This window comes from Ornithodoros turicata, chromosome 10 (genome assembly GCF_037126465.1).
Source record: "Ornithodoros turicata isolate Travis chromosome 10, ASM3712646v1, whole genome shotgun sequence".
Classification (NCBI taxonomy): Eukaryota; Metazoa; Arthropoda; class Arachnida; order Ixodida; family Argasidae; genus Ornithodoros; species Ornithodoros turicata.
In genome coordinates, this window is record NC_088210.1 from 20,249,719 (window position 1) to 20,264,509 (window position 14,791).

At 46.2% G+C, this 14,791-nt stretch overlaps 1 protein-coding gene and 1 non-coding gene across 2 annotated transcripts in view; one reads left to right on the plus strand and one right to left on the minus strand.

Annotated features, from left to right (window-relative positions):
- LOC135370930 (bicaudal D-related protein homolog) overlaps positions 1-14,791 on the plus strand; it is a 44,814-nt gene that overhangs the window by 19,569 nt on the left and 10,454 nt on the right. The gene's annotated exons all lie outside the window — the stretch shown is intronic.
- On the minus strand, positions 8,047-8,165 carry LOC135371300 (5S ribosomal RNA). The gene has a single exon (XR_010415557.1). It is a non-coding gene; the product is annotated as a 5S ribosomal RNA (ribosomal RNA).

Here is a 14,791-nt window from a genome sequence, read left to right on the forward strand (position 1 = left end):
TAAACAACACTTAGGTTAGGTTAAGCCTAACTTGGGTCAGTTTAAGCCTAACTTGAGTTAGGTTAAGCAAAACTTCGGTTAGGTTAAGCCTAACTTGGGTCAGGTTAAGCCTAACTTGAGTTAGGTTAAGCAAAACTTCGGTTAGGTTAAGCCTAACTTGGATCAGGTTAAGCCTAACTTGGATCAGGTTAAGCCTAACTTGGATCAGGTTAAGCCCAACTTGGGTCAGGTTATGCCCAACTTGGATCAGGTTATGCCCAACTTGGATCAGGTTATGCCCAACTTGGATCAGGTTATGCCCAACTTGGATCAGGTTAAACCTAACTTGAGTTAGGTTAAGCAAAACTTCGGTTAGGTTAAGCCTAACTTGGATCAGGTTAAGCCTAACTTGGGTCAGGTTATGCCTAACTTGGATCAGGTTATGCCCAACTTGGATCAGGTTATGCCCAACTTGGATCAGGTTATGCCCAACTTGGATCAGGTTATGCCCAACTTGGATCAGGTTATGCCCAACTTGGATCAGGTTATGCCTAACTTGGATCAGGTTATGCCCAACTTGGATCAGGTTAAGCCTAACTTGAGTTAGGTTAAGCAAAACTTCGGTTAGGTTAAGCCTAACTTGGATCAGGTTAAGCCTAACTTGGATCAGGTTAAGCCTAACTTGGGTCAGGTTATGCCTAACTTGGATCAGGTTATGCCTAACTTGGATCATGTTATGCCCAACTTGGATCAGGTTATGCCCAACTTGGATCAGGTTATGCCCAACTTGGATCAGGTTATGCCCAACTTGGATCAGGTTATGCCCAACCTGGATCAGGTTATGCCCAACTTGGATCAGGTTATGCCCAACTTGGATCAGGTTAAGCCCAACTTGGATCAGGTTAAGCCTAACTTGAGTTAGGTTAAGCAAAACTTCGGTTAGGTTAAGCCTAACTTGGATCAGGTTAAGCCTAACTTGGGTCAGGTTATGCCTAACTTGGATCAGGTTATGCCCAACTTGGATCAGGTTATGCCCAACTTGGATCAGGTTATGCCCAACTTGGATCAGGTTATGCCCAACTTGGATCAGGTTATGCCCAACCTGGATCAGGTTATGCCCAACTTGGATCAGGTTATGCCCAACTTGGATCAGGTTAAGCCCAACTTGGATCAGGTTAAGCCCAACTTGGATCAGGTTAAGCCCAACTTGGATCAGGTTAAGCCTAACTTGAGTTAGGTTAAGCAAAACTTCGGTTAGGTTAAGCCTAACTTGGATCAGGTTAAGCCTAACTTGGGTCAGGTTATGCCTAACTTGGGTCAGGTTATGCCCAACTTGGATCAGGTTATGCCCAACTTGGATCAGGTTATGCCCAACTTGGATCAGGTTATGCCCAACTTGGATCAGGTTATGCCCAACTTGGATCAGGTTATGCCCAACCTGGATCAGGTTATGCCCAACTTGGATCAGGTTATGCCCAACTTGGATCAGGTTAAGCAAAACTTGAGTTAGGTTAAGCCAACTTGGGTTAGGTTAAGTCTAACTTGGGTTGGCCATTGGACAAATATATATGGTGTGTCAGCCATTGATGGAGGAATGATCTTCAAAGGCGCACCTAAGGTGACCCCGGTGACTCATGTATAGGGCAATAAGTGAGGCGTTGCTTTAAAAAGCCAGCCAACCACTTCTCGCTGGACGCTTTGTGCGCGGTCGTGGGAGGCCACCGTGACGGCCACCAGGCCACGGGGAATTGCTCACACAGTGTATACAGAAGGATATACGGTGGCTATATGTATGCGTGCCTCGCGTGCAACCTACCCTGCTCTCTTTTCTGCCCGTATCGCATGCAAAGTAGACGGAATTGCGCTATATTTGCAAGTGCACTGACGCCCATCTGCAAGAGCGAAGGTTGTTGTATCAGCCTCAGTTAAATCTACACGTCCTTTTTTTTTACGCGTTCACCGTGAGCATTAGGAAACTGAGGGAATTCCACGTGATTAAATCTGTGTTACGGTATGGGGGACACGGAAAAAGAGACAAGAGCTTTCACAGTTTCCTGAACGATTTAGCGTCTTTTTTTCTGTCTTGTGGATTTGCTTCAAACAGTGTCTGGCTTCCGAAAAGTACTCCACTTTCAATGCAGGCGTCAGTACGCGTTTCAGTCGATTTCAGAAAAAAATAAAATAAATAAATAATGAGAGAGAGAGAAGAAAGACATCATAGTACGTAGAAGAGGAATGTGCAAGTATTCGGCGATAGAGATTCACAACGGAAAGAAGACAGTTGAGAGCACCTAAATTTTAATCGTGCAGTAGGCTGCACTTCTTCAGGTCTAACATCAAGTTACAAAATTCCATAATATATAAGACATGTTATAAGGTAGGGAGCGAGGGTTGGTACAAACATAAAAATATAAACATATATAATAAAATAAAAAGGGAGTACGACCCCATCAGTATCAAACAGGAAAAAAAAAAAAGAAAATATATCTATTTAGAGAGGACAGCCACTGGTGGATCCTCTTTTCTCTCTGGATGTTTTTGCTATCATTGAGTATCTTCTCTCGTTTGGGCATTCTTTCTCTGTGGACGTTTTTGTTGGTTGGATCATTTCTTTCTCGCTTGGATTCTCTTTCCTGTTGGATCAGCTTTCACCAGCAATCACGTGACCTCATTGGACCTTCTTTCTCATTAGATCGTTCTTCCATATGCTGTTTCGTTCCGTGGTTGGACTGCGTGAGAAATATTCTTTGAAAAATAAAGAGAAGTTGACTCGTCACCCGGCGAATCTGCTTCATGCTCATAAACTACAACATATTTCGTTTCCTTTGAGGACGATTGGCCGACTAAATACGCTGCGTGATATACTTGGCTGTAGCGTATGAAGCTCATAGTAAAGCAACATATACTGTTTTCATTAAAATCTGAGAGGGTCGAGCCACACCCTGTGCTTACTTGACGTACGATGACACGTGATACAATGGAGAACCGACGACAAAAAAGTACATCAGGGATAATTGATTTCTACTCTGTATGATGCTCAAAAACAAGACATGGGCGCGTGAAATACATGAGACACAGTACTTCGTGTGCAGAAAAAGAATTTTTTTCTTTTCTTTTCTTTTTTAAATAATTTTCTTTTAAACAATCAATCAATCAAGAAATTCGACGACGCTCATTGCGGTTTCTGCTTTCGTTGCGTGCTGTGTATCGCTGCTGGTTAAAGCGCGTACTCACCCCATCAGATGTCCACGGGAAATTTTCGTTCGCACACCACGCACAGACAACGCGGAATATCTAAGCGGGACAGCAAATGGCTGTGTTCCTTTTACTTTTCTGTAGGGGACGACGCAGTTTGACCGAATACATGACGAATGACCGTATACATATGCCAGTTTATGGGCACGATTGCGACACTGCTTCTCTGAACGCGCACGTACGACTTCGATGACTGTGCCCCACAACCGCCTCACAGCCTATAAAGTTTTAGGCAATAAGGAATGTAATGAAGTAGAAAGCTCGGTTCAACTTGTCGTATAGGTTGTGAGCGGATGCTAGCAGACGACAAACTGACTTTCTTCATTCGCATCATAAAGTACACCGACAATTTCATGCCCTTCATGCGCCGAAGAGGGGGAAAGGAAGAAGGGGCTTTCCAATAGACCTTTTTGCAAAAGCAAGCGCCACCTGTGGCACGCAAGGAATCATGGGGACATTCCCGGTGTGCGCACCAGCATCGTCAGCCGGGGTAAACCATAACGCACCATACCGAACATACCATACCGACGTACCGTAACCGAAGCAGACCACACAACAAGCGAACGACACGAACCAACATACCATACATAACCGAAGCAGACGACACAGCGGTGTCCCTCAAAGTTCCCATGCTGCTTGGCACCGCGCGCATCTTTTTTAACGACTTTTTTTTTACAAAACAACGTTTTAAAATAGTCTATTCCAAATATAACATTGACTTCATTGCATTCATTTCTTGAAGCGTCTGTTCAGCAGACGAGCAACCTGAAAGTAACATGCTCTGAATAGAGGCGAATTTCCCAGCCATATCTCGAAAAGCAACCTCTCAACGAGTTCCCACGCCGGGGTTTTCTTTATTGTGCCGTGTAGGCTCGGGAAATATTATAGCCACGTAGGAGGAAACGGTTTCTATCAATGGGACGGCATGAACCGTTGCCCGAGGCAATAAACGTATTCCGCTGCACAGCAACGATTGATCGGCCTTGAATGGCAAAAACACAAAATCGATTCGAGGGACTTGGCGACCTTCAGCGTATCTGTGGCTCCCTGTCCTTTCTGTTCCTATCGCAACCACTACAAAGTAATGCGGAATATTTTTTTTTTTTTTGTATCCCGGCATTTCAATCCCTGCGGATATATCGAAGGGGTGCCTCTGTACATCGGCGATAACTTTCTACATGCCGTGTATATCGAAGAGAGTAAAATCCAGCGATACGGTGAAAGCAGGTTGAAGCAAAAGCCGACGATACTTCGAAGAGCCTGTTCGAAATATCGGCGCCACCTGACCTGACCTTTTTACTTCAGTCTATCCGTCATATAGTCCCATGAGCTTTTTGAGCAGAGGTAGTATTCTTTGCAAATAATGAAGGGTAAAGGAGCGAACGGCGATATTTCGAACAGCTGTTCGAAATATGTGCACCTCTTGACCTGACCCTTTTACTTCAGTCTGTCCGTCAGATAGTCCCATGAGCTTTTTATTGAAGAGTGGTAGTCTTGGCAATTAATGAAGGGTAAACGAGTGAACGGCTATACTATCTCGAAACAGCTTCGAACAGCGCACACTATCGGCACTGTCGTCTGCAGCCTAATATCTTGTGGCTGTTCTCCATGATTAGAAAGCACTTCCACAGGATAATTCCGGGGGAACGTCGCTCCTGTGAATACACGGATGAGATCGAAAAGACGAATTAGCGGCGAACACAGAACATAGTAACAGGAAATCTATATCTTTGAACGCTATTTATACGTTTAGAAAACCGGAGCAGGTCGTACGATTGCATTGCAGCATCTTTTTAGTGTTCACGAGTAGGGTGAAGGTGCTTCTTCATTACGTATTCCACACCATTATTTCCTGCACCCTGTTATCCACTTCGCATCGGAGGATGTCCACCAAGTCAAGTGAAACGCCCATCAAGGGCCCCATCTTCCTTAGAGGACAATGCAACCGACCCTTAAATTTTCTTTCTATTGTCCTGGGTCATGAGCTCTCGTCTGCCGTCCATTGTTGCCAGAAGAACAACTGCGATATGATCATTTTAGCCGAATGGCGTGAAACCTTGTTTTGATATAGGTAATGCGTTTCTCAGCAGCCTATTTATGTGGGTCATACGTGGTCCCTTGTGCATTTTGAGGTCTAATGACTATGAAGATTTTGTGCGTTAGCTCTTTCCCGACGCTATGAATAAAGGTCCTTGTTGTAAGTAATGATGGGCTAATTCGAAATCGTATTAGTCTACTCTTCTGCGTGGCGTTCCATGACGCCTTATCGCTATAGGCCATCTGCAGTGAAAGAAAATGTGTATTATAAGGGGCAAAATAATTGAGGATTTCTGTTTTCAGTGCACGCGTGTCTCGCTGTCTGTTCGTCATCAATGCTCGTTCCCTTCTTGAAACCGTGTATTTACACGAGCGACGTCCTCATAGAATATTCGAGTGGAAGAAAAAGCTTTAAAAAAAATGAGCCAGAATATCGGGAGTGGCGTTCTCCGCACTTAGCAGACGACAGCGTCTTTACCAGTCGTCTGCTACGGAATATCTTGTGGCTGCTCCACAGGATACTCCCAAGCAGACGATCAGCGCCTTTTCCTGTCGTCTGATACGAAATATGTTGGGGCTGCGCCTACCCACGATTAGGAGTGCACGAAAAGGCGTCGTGTTGAGCATTCGCGCTTACCTGGCAGCAGAAAGCCACGACGTTTTTCGCATATGGAGTCTTCTGGGGAATACCGCTTGTGTGGTTACACGAACCCTGTGGCTCTTTTTACCGGTCTAAGGTGAAAGCCGCACAAAAAGCATCTTGACGCAGGTACCTCAGTTCCAATTGACACCCCGACGCTTAAGTAAGTATCATCTGAAAAAGGCTTAAACAATGCTTACACGACGCTTCTTTTCATGTGTAAAAAGACAGCTAGTTAGTCTTGTCTAATTACGTCATTAGGCAAAATGAGAAAAACATTGCCGTCAGCGATGCTCGCGTGCTAATAACGTTCACTTTGTTTCATCGAGGCAGAGCGTCCTGCCTTTTTCCTTTTTTTAAATCTTGGTGCAGGTTAGCTAGGACGTCCTATAACTGTAATCAGCACCGGTTGTGCTGGAGACGCCAGGTAAAGGTGGGTGTTGCAAGCCAGCCCAAACTCGTTTGGCCAGTTGACGCTGACCGTCACGCGCGAGGTCAACACGCGGAAGACTTTCTTCACTGAGTCACACCCCAATGAGTCAGCCGACAGTGTATCTCTCCTTTTGCCAGCAACAGGTGGATATGAGGTCACCGCGGATCTGGGATACATTTCCCTTCGTTCGCGATCTTTCACAATGAAAGTGATAAATGTAAGTGTTCCCTTTCAAGTACACCACGGAAACTGCAATGTAAAATATGCTAATCATGTTGACGAAGACGTCGTGATGGGAACTAGATTTTCTGCGTGGCGAGATACGTACTCGGGCGTGGAAAGAACTGACATTGAATATGCTAACGGGTGTAAAATGACCATGAAAGAAAAAGATCAGCGGTTACACTTTTAATAGACGCACGCTTATATGAATTACATACTTAGGTGTTACAAGGAAATAGAAAAAATGTGTTTCAGTGAAACTGCACTTCACAGTATCCGTCAGTACCAGAGGCGGTGATGCGATATGACTGTGGTGGGTGTGAACGAAATTATTAATAAAAACGTAGTTTCTGTAACGAATTTATTCTTAGGCAGTATTTTTTCGCGGAGCGTATCATGATAATTATACAAACGGTTGGATACAATACCGTTTACAATTTTTTCTCTCTTAGCAGGCTATGCGTAAGGGACCCCTCATGATGTATGCCATATGCATCTTATGACTGCCGGATACAGCTCTAAGAAGAGATAGCCTAATCAAAAAAGTTCTGATATGCCATGCATGAACGGGAGCAGTAGATGACCTCCTGCATATAGACATGTCCTCTGTATATCCCACGTGCTTCTTAAGCAGACCAGGAAACGGAGAGCCTTTCCTTCTTTGTGTAGCTGAGGGTTGTAAAGCCTAAATATAGCGCAATTGTCGAATGAAATCGTTGGTGATGAAGCCTAACGAGGTGGAAGCCTTTGTGCTGTCGTGATAACGGCTACCAGGCTACTGATAAGAGTGTGCGCTATGTATGGGTTTATGTAGTCTTGGAGCGGCCTAACTGACCCCCGCTTATATCTTCTCGTGCTCCTGTACTTGGACGGAAAATAATGCACGGAAACTACGCTGTCCGGGAGGAATGACATATCACTCAGGGGGCGCGGACAATTACTCACAAAAAAGTGCTGAGGCCGGACAATTGCTCACCACGGAACCGCTGAAGCCGGACAATTATTTCGCGTTTATGGCGCCCATATATACTCGACTTTTTTTATGTTAGATGAACTTCTCTTTTAGCGTTCCCAGGTTGCTTCAAATGGATCTAGGAAATCCGCCAGCGAAGAGGGCGAGGCGAGAGGTCGCCCGCTTGCAAGCACGTCTGAAGCGTCTTTGTCAGGACAACCTGAGTCACCAGGATCTTCAAAGACATGTAGAAACCGTGGGGAGGAAGCCAAGGAAGCAGGCGAGCTGTGGTGACTGACATCCATAATTAAAACTAAGAGACTGAGGGACACGAAGTATTGTGACCGTGTTGTTTATGCGTTCCTCAGTCTCTCCATAATGTAAAAGCCTGAGTCTGAGCACACAGAGGGACGACACAGAACTCAAAAGGAAATCAAGGAATAAAGTATAACATGTGACACTGTTGCAGACAGGGGAAATCATGGGGACACAGGCAATGACGACGAAAGAAAAAAAAGTGAAAAAGGATGCCATCAGCACTCGGTGTTCCCAGGTGGTCTCCCTCCCAAGTACTGACCGAGCCCAATGCTGCTTAGCTTCGGTGATCGGACGAGAACCGGCGTATTCAGCATGGTATGGCCGATGGCGAGTGTGCATTGGTAACCGCACGAGTTCTAGCGTGAGGTCTAACGTGCACTTGTTCCATTGCTACCGGTATGCGATCAGTAATGGCAGTGCTAATACCTTTTCGCTAGTGGAAGGGTGCTTTTGAATGAGACTGGGCTCTTTCGATCACGACCTACTACGGCCAAGAACACAGACGGAAGAACCAGGACGTCCTCGTGCACAGTGTCATCGTGTCCCCGTCCTTCGATTTGTATTCCCGGAATGTCCTGAGGCTGACACTCGCGGATTGTCCGTGAAGAGTCATTCAGGTACATCCTGTGCCAGTCCCAGCAGATAGCTCAAGGGACGAGAAATGCCACCTTGTTCCATTTTCCTGCTAAGACTGCTAATATTGAGTGACACATTTGTTTTGCTTTCTGGGCCCATCCCAGGGGCTGAATGACATTCGTCAGAAGAGACGCTGCCCTCCGAAAAGGCAAAAAGGCACCTTGATACTTGGAGCATTTACGGCGGAAAAGACAGAAAAGCGCGATTCTTTAGCACTGCTTTTGACTTTTGAGGGTCCTACCAACAAAAGGAGTAAGAAACATAGACTTCGCATTGCTTGCGAGTTGACACTTCAAGCAATTCGTCGCTTGAGTAGTGTTTGCTAAATGTAATTAAACTTCAATAGCTCACCCTTCGTTTTGTGTCGGATGCGAGCAGTACTCTCGAACCTACAGAGGAGCGCATAGCAAACAATGAACAGTGTCCACCAGTTTATCCACCAGCTAGCCTGCATTTATGCCATGCTGTCAATGAACAGTGTCTGATTTTTCTTTGGAAGGGAACTCCAGTACCTTTCGAAGGGGCTTGCCGGCGTTTGTATACTTCTGAGCAAGACTTCTTCTTTCTCTTTTTTTTTTTTTTGCCTCCTAGATTGCTGTCTTTTTTGGTCGCAGCGCTTATTTCCGTTATGGAAAGTACTGCACTTTACGTGGCAGTTCGTCGATATGAATCAGTGAAATCGGTGAAACCAAATAGTTGTGAAGACTGCATGTGGTTTCTGACGAAAACAAATGAGGTACAATAAAATGATGCTAGATTATGTCCCTGCTGCGTCATCATACTCTCCTACATCGGTCCTTGATGACCGGACAACCAAAAGAATATCGTAAGGACATATGTGAGAGTCCCATATTTTAACACTTGAGGGATACCCTGGGGGCCGATTTCGCCCTCCTGCGGACGTCCTGCCTGTCCTGGTATGATAACCGCAGGATATCCCAGGGACGACAGTGTGAGATTTTAACGACCACGTCAGAATCGGCAACCCCTTCCCCTATGAGGAGCTCGTCCGCACGATCCCCTAGGGGCGCTGCTCATCGGCACGCGAGATCTACGTGTTTGATTGGACGATGGAAATTTGAATTTTGAACGCGCAGAAGCGGACGCCCGATTACCGTAGCAGACGACAGCAACAGTTCCCATGAAAACGCGTAGAATACGTATGATAATCAACTTTAGAAGGAATCATATCTCACGTGGGACCAGCGGCAAGGCCGAGTGGGTTAAGGCGTCGAGGTGGTGGGTTCGAATCCTACCACCGGCTGTGCTGTCTGAGGTTTTCCGAAGACTTCCCAGACGAATGTCGGCACAGTTCCCCCTGAAGTCGGCCCAGGACGCATACTGATCCCCCTGTCTCCCACTCCTTCCTGCTGTCCTCTTTCCATCTGTACCTCATCGGTACGCTGCTCATAGCCACAGTTGCTTCGCGGCGCTAACACGAAAGTAAAAAAAAAAAAAATCTCGTGTGGGACATCCACCGTTTGTACTTTTGTACCATTTGTACACTTTCGATTGCCACTGTGAACTACATGGCGGTACATTCGAGCTACCTCAGCATGTCCAGTAATTACGCAATGTGGTGGGGTATTGGTGGTGTTATAGCGATGGTGTGAACAGTTTGTAGTCGGTGGCCTCACAGTTGTCGACAGCGTCACTATACTTTAGGTGGAAGATGAAATCAGATGATGACTAGACGAGCGTAGGGCCAATTACGATCAATGGTCTTCAAAGTCCAGGTCTGGGCCAATACACGCTATACAAGAAGAAAATTCAAAAAAAGTTGACCGAGCACATCATAAACGTCTCCAAGGTAGTCCCGTTTCGAGCAGGAAACTTGCTACATTCTGGGCTCATGCGACTCTCGGAGAAGGCGTACCCCTGGGGTGCACAATATCCTTCAGAGTATATGCGTTCTCGCAGTCCGCGAGTTGTTTCTGGCGCGCGCCATAATACGCACGCAGCGGTCGTTTAGAATGGGCTCAATGGTCTCGGACACGCAATGCGCAAGCGTTTCGCACACAGAGAAAGTCAGTCATGTTTACGATTCGAAGGGACTGATAATTGGACTTGGATGTCGATACTGTACCCTCCTATGGACTCGTGATATTCAGGGTGTTTATTTTTATCCTTTGCAGAAGCTTTATAAAAAAAAAGCTATGAGAGCCGCACAGATATCGTTTTTGCAGTTTAGTTCTACGTCCAGGCGGACATCCTCTCGAAGAAAGTTCGCAACTACAAGACGACTAATTACCTAAAATGCATGAATGAACTGTTTTATTAAGGGATTTCGGGCAAAAGCGATATAACAGAATCGGAGACTGTCCTCATCGAAAGCCATTCCACGTCTAACGAATCCTGAATCACGCTCGTGCGTTAAAATATCCATACCCCGATTTTGATATGAAAATGAGCCGAAACCGAAACCGCGACGACCGGGAAAGCAGGGAGCGCAGCGCTCATTTCGCGTCAGAGGGCCACGTGATTTGGGATGATGGAGATAATTGGAGGATAGGTGCCTATCGGGTGGCCAGATAAACCGGACCGCTTTCCGGCCCAGATAAGCCTCCGTATAAGCGGGCCGCAGTTAGATGTGCACATATTGATCAAACATGCATTCCCCGCGATTTATAGTCACAAGCACCATATGTTTATCGTTGCACCCATATAATAGTTTCATCAAATGTGTGCACAGTTGCTACTAAATAGCGTACGTGATACATGACACAACGTAGTACGTAATCGGGTTTAGTCCGAACTGGTCTGAAACAGATTCGTGAGGGATCAATCGGGCGGAATCGAGTTTAACCCGAAAAAGTCAGACCCTAAATATAGACAATCACCTGTTATAAAAATAAATCGGTAACGCGAAATTGATAGTTGTAAAATTACCTTTACTATAAGGGGTACGTTGTGGTTTTCGGGTGAAGTACCTTACCAGGATTAGAGGGACGGGGGGGGGGGGGGTACCCGGAGGAATCAGCTTTATCCCGAGAAAGTCATACCCTGTACTGTTACTTGCTGAAAAGTCATTTTCTGCATCAAAGTCTCGCTCTCTGAAAAAGCACGATGGCGTCACATTATTGCGAAGTCTATACGCTTTTCTTTGATTGGATGGATTTCCACACGTCACGCGCCACTGTGTACCGAGACATTATGGAGAGTTAACTTTGATGGCGGAAGTGCATTGTGTCCGCAAGGCGTGCAGCTTCAATGGCTGCACGATTCACGACTGACAGGCCGTTCCACTTTTTCATGCTGCTCTCTCTGGTTGCCCTTCGCGAAACCAGATGTCAAACGGTGATGGGGATATGGAGCGGAACTTTCGCTATTGATTACATCTACTCAATAGCCTGATTGATTTTTGACCCATTAACTGTCTCATATGCATTTCTGTAAGACGTTTGCGGTGAGCAATGAATCCGTGTGCTGATGTAATGCGCTCTTTAATGAAATATTTAGAGCGCGCACTTGTAAGTAGAATAGGTATTCAAGCTGTGAGACTGCTTTCAGTATACCAGATAATATTCACATACTGTGCCTCGAGGCTGTGATCTTTACGGCTCTGCATAATCGAGTACCTTGGATATTTATCTGCGACACATATCTTGCGCATGTTCTCTCATGTTCTCTACTGAAACCAGACTACACAGTAAACACTTAAACACTTTTCAGCCTGCGAAAAAGGTGTTTTAGCGAATAAACACATTTTTGTATTCCGTGAACTCAAATGCAAGGTGTAATAGTGTTGCAAACGGTATTTTATTTGCAACATACTATCAGCATTAAGGCTACAATAGGAGGGTGGTACAACAGGCAAGGAATAAACGTGTTCACATCGATGAAAAATGTCTTCATCGTGAAAGAATCACCACTATTGCAGTTTAACACATCATATCATAGCTGGTTTCATTGGTTCGCTGTCCGGGGAAAACGTGACGTGGCAGGAGACAAAGTAATGCTGTTGAAGCCCGCAAAGCAAAACCGACTGGACCTGCAGTGGGAGGGACCGGCCAATGTAGCGCAAAGCTCTCAGACGCCAACTATATGTGGTTGAGCTAGGAAATTGTCGGAACAACAACAACAGCAACAACAGATGATGACGATGACATGGGGTGCTCCACCTCGGTGGTGCGGTCCCTACCCTATACTGCTGGAAATCAGAGAGCTGCCTACCAGAAACAATGGAATTGCGAGAAAGACCCACATGAAACAGTGTTTTAAATGGAATACTCCCCCTGAAATGGTGTCTTGTGCAGAATCGTGCTTTATGCGCCCTTATGCACGGTGTCGTCTGCACATAGCAGACGACACCATCGACCCTGTCGTCTGCTACGGAGTAGCGGAGCACGGAGCAGTAATGGAGCACGAAAAGACATGACGTTATGGCAGCAGAAAGCTATGAAAGCTATGAGCTCTTGCGCATCTTCCGCCGGAGTATTCCGGGGAGCGTCTCTGGCGTGAATACACGGTCCGAAGAGTGTTTCCGAAGTTTCCTTCTGTATGATGTGCAGCATATCTTACCGCCGATTGTGGGTTCTTTGTTGAACGCTGTCCACAGAACCGTTTGCTAATCTTATTCGGCTCGGAAGCTTTCATTCGATCTCAAGCACACGGAAAGAAAGCGGCGCGTCTTGGCCTACATGAGCGCTGAGCTGTGCACGCAAGAGTTACCGCTCTATTTCGTGGCTTTCCCCGACAACTCGTTGGAGCTGTGGACAAGAGAAAGACTGCCTCCCTTCAGCGCTCTGTGGGATTCCCCGCACAGTTTTAAAATGGCGTAGCGCCGCGAGGAATTGTTCAATTTCCGTAAAATGTCTTTGCTGACAGATTTTTGTGGTTTCTGGTGCTTGAAGCGCCACTAGGTATTACAAATTCCCGCAAAACTGGTGTCTCTCCAACGCCACCTATGTAGATACAGAAGACCTGTTTATATTGCTTCCTCTCCCTCCTTTGCTACGAGAACATATCAAGACAGAATTCGTCTGCTACTGCGATTCGCCGTTCTGCGAATTCAAGAGCTCTCAAATGATTGCAGCTAACTTGGAACCTGTAGACATTATTCTGTAGACGAAAAGTGAATACGCTTTCCAGAAAATCAGGCTTGAGGAGGATATGGGACCATTTTGCGCCTTATTTTAAAGTTGTCCCATTTAGCACGTGAGGACGTTCAATCACTACTCGCAGACGACGGTGGTTCGTCTACTTGGCTACGACCGCTGGAAGCACGTTCGTGATTGGCTGCGACCATCGAAAACACGATCCTGATTGGCTGACTCTAAATTGTTACGTCTCGTCGACGAGTAAGCACGCTTTCTCTGTCTAGGTGGGGTTGCCTGAGCACTCTTCCTGCAACGTCACGCACCTGGACCGGCTGCCATACATTTTCAATGGGGGGAACTTTTCTCTTCTTCGCTCATTCGGTGAAGTCACTTCTATCTATATTGCCAACAGTGACAGTGGGTCGCAGGGCAGCAGGAAACATACAGACAAGGGTTACGGAACACACAAACGACACGGCTGCCATTACAACTAGATTTATTGCAAAACATACCACATATTTTGAGGGCAAGCCACAAGGAAGTGAACCGAGATGCAACGGGTTTATTGCCGTTATCAATACACGAGGCGGGCCTCAACTCATATCAGTAATCAACAACTCAGGTAAAAGGTAGCTCTACTCTCTATCAATCTTTCGGCACCGGCGGGATGGCAGCAGCTGCCAGCCGATGATCATCCCTGGCAGCCGTTTCGTTTATGTGTTCCGTAACCCTTGTCTGCGCGTTTCCTGCTGCCTGGAGATTGTGATGGATGTTCACCAACTGACCCGCGTCTTACCAGCGTTGAAGTGACAGTGGGGCGTGACGTCAATTGGAAGAGTCCGCCGGCCTTGTTGTATCTAGGTTGGCATTGGTCTGTCTCCTATAACAACAGCGCGGATCTCCGCTCTCCGCGCCACGTTGGAAGACTGCCAGCCGCTGTGGCGACGGAAAAAGACGGAAATCGACCTTCAAGCATCAATGTTGCGAGACGACTGGATAAATTGGGCACCCCCGTGACGTCATATGCACTTTTCAAAACGAGAAATTAATTTTTCGATACCTCCGCGCGTCACATAGAGGAGTAATATCTTGGGAGAAATACAGTGCGAGACAGGTAGACCGCAATGAAATAAGCTCGGTAGGATTCTGATCTTGTAGTATACGTACAGTTTGTTTGTTCGCGTCGGAATGCACGACAAGTATGAGCGGCTAACCATGATCACGGTAGCTCTGAAACCGAACCGGAAACACTGGCGAACGTTTCAGATGAAGCGGTGTGT